This window comes from Scylla paramamosain, chromosome 34, assembly GCF_035594125.1.
Source record: "Scylla paramamosain isolate STU-SP2022 chromosome 34, ASM3559412v1, whole genome shotgun sequence".
NCBI classification, from domain to species: Eukaryota; Metazoa; Arthropoda; class Malacostraca; order Decapoda; family Portunidae; genus Scylla; species Scylla paramamosain.
Genome location: NC_087184.1, coordinates 10,082,249 through 10,085,219, shown reverse-complemented (window position 1 = coordinate 10,085,219; position 2,971 = coordinate 10,082,249).

Genomic DNA, 2,971 nt, shown 5'->3' with positions numbered 1-2,971 from the left:
CAGCATCTTCTTCATCCTCCTCCAGCGTGTAAGCAGCTCGTCACTTGGTCCAAGGACAAACAATCAACAGGTGGGTGTAGTGAAATGCGGGTGTAGCACGCTTAGAGTGCTAATGAATCATCGGGCAACACGTGGCGAGGGAGGCGAAGGTTGCAATGCTGAATGTTTGATACCGTAGCAAAATCCAAACGAATACTGAGGAAATAAGGACGGGAAATGTTTCCTTGTAAGCAGCGTAGCTAATGAGAGACGGACAACGAGAAAAGCAAGAAGAGAAAAGAAAAGAATTCCGTTTACGGTGCAGGGTACACTTCCGTCAACGGATTGAAGGGGGAATACGCCTTTATCGTCACACTACATGCCTTCTTTTGCATTCATTAGACAAAATAAGTACAAACAGAAGCAGATGTTTGCATCAGTGTGTTATTGATTTCAAAGTTTCATAATTTATTTCAGTAAAATTGTAAAAAAGAGTCTCTTCTTTCTTGATGTCAGTAGGGTATGTAAAACGCTTAACTTTTCCTCTCCGGATTCTTTCCAAGCATTACGTATTTACGTCAGATGATAGTAAATCTCTCTCTCTCTCTCTCTCTCTCTCTCTCTCTCTCTCTCTCTCTCTCTCTCTCTCTCTCTCTCTCTCTCTCTCTCTCTCTCTCTCTCTCTCTCTCTCTCTCTCTCTCTCTCTCTCTACATATCCGCAGAGGGGACGTCTTGGCAGAGGGCAGGACTGGGGTATCGGTGGTGGATGAGTGTCGGGTAAGATCTGACAGCAGGTAAATCTCAGGTATGCGGGCAGGTGATGTCTGATTGTACCAATGCTTCAGTCCCTGCGATTATTTTTAGGAGTCACGGGAGAAAGCATAGAAAACGAGGTTCCTGAGGATATGCGAAATTAGACGATAATATGCATGAAGTAAGATGGATAAGATTCCCCTTCTTGCGAGCTTTTCTATGCATCTTGAAAGAAAATGAAGGAATGTCACGCAGACTCAAGTCTTTTAGATGCGGACAGGATTTTCATACATTTTTTATATTCTTATTTCACTCTCCTTCATAATAATAAGCACTTTACAATCTTTATAATGTTGCATCAAAATTGAATCAGTCGACAATCAATTAGCTAATCAATGTTAATAATGATCGATTCCAACTATTATCTCGTTATAAGGGTGAAACTACGTTAACGTGAGTGAGGGAGCTAAAGGTTGAAAATATTAACAGTAATGTCAGTGGTCTAGCTAACATGTATCATATATAAGTTAATGTGTTTTTAATAGTATTTGAAAATAATGTTGCATTCCCCCTTCCCCCGGAAATACCATAATCTTTATTTATATGCCTGTTTATATATTCATTCATATGCTTGAAATGAATAATTTTTAGAGCTGTACATTCCTACTAGGCGAAAACAACATTGTAGATCAACCAATAAACAATAAGTAAAAGCAATTGTGCATACCAGAAAATAAGTCAAACGATCTCTATATCTCCTCTTCCCTCCCCACCTTCCTCAACACATGTGCCCCGCCTCTGCTTGTGACGTTGCGATGAGACGGGTAAGACAGGCATGAGTGGACCACCTGAGGAATAAAATCATGTGGCTTGTTATTATCACGTGTTATTCATGTTTCATTGCATTAATATGTGTTTCTTGATGACATGTTTTGCTGATGGCACAGTGTGAATGGACTTGTCTTTAGTTAGCCGTGTTGCAGACCAGAAGAAAACGAGCGTTTGTTGAGTCTGTGGGAGCATCTCACGAGCTTATGAGTTGCTTCTCGTGGACGGACAATTTTTGGTTACGGATGCAAAGTGGGGTAAACTGTGTGAACTCACTCACTTGTGGTACTATTGCCTTGTGTTTTTCGTTCAGTGACACATAAGTTGGCTTCCCTAAATAATTCCTTGAGTGATTAAGTAATGAAACTAAACGAGCTGAGATAGGGGTGAGTTTGCAATATACTTACAGATAATTTACGTATTTGCTGGAATTAATATTGGCGTTTCTATATTTATTCTCTTAACCACATTAATGAAAAGTCAATCAATGAGAAAAAGATCGAGATTTTACGGTGTACAGTTTAAATTTACCCTATCATATTTTTTCACTCATCAAACAACAAGGCGTTTTGATTTATATACCCTTTCGAAAAATTTCCATCAGTCTGTCTCCGACTTAGTCATCCGTGAAATTTTGCTGGACACGTCAACTGGGAGGCAAAACTATGACGTGTGTGTCTGTGTGTGTGTGTGTGTGTGTGTGTGTGTGTGTGTGTGTGTGTGTGTGTGTGTGTGTGTGTGTGTGTGTGTGTGTGTGTGTGTGTGTGTGTGTGTGTGTGTGTGTGTGTGTGTGTGTGAGCGTGCGCGAGTTGTATCAGTGTCTCTAAGCATGTATTGATTAACGGCGACTCATTAGCAACACTGTTCCCTCCGCCCTCAAACACGCCCCTCGCCAGCATTCTGTTCCCGCCAGTCGCCGCTTTCACCCCCACCTCCCTCGCTCTCGCCGTCAGCGTTCCTCCACCTTCACCGTCTTTGGTCCTCGCCCCACCGTTTTCCGCGAAGTCACCCCGATGTTGGCACTATATGACCTTCCGCAACCACCACCGTCACCGTCGCCAGCAGCATCACCGCCACTGCCGCCACTACCTTACTCGGGTGGGGCACAAAGGGGCGGGGCAGCTTACCTTGTCTCTTGGCACCCCAGGAAGCTCCGTCAGTTGTGAGATCCACTTCGAAGGCAATCAAATATGGAATAAACGTTCTCCTCGTGACTCCATCTCTTCCTTGCTTTACTATTTGGTGGTGAAAATTTAACCCAATGATTAGCCCTCGCTTTACATGGACTAGTTTAATATTATTAGTTTATTTATTTCATAACTAGTTTATTATTTCATAACTAGTCTGTATTATCATGTAATTTATTTCACATGGTTAATAAAAAAACATATGTATAATTTGGTCAATTTTG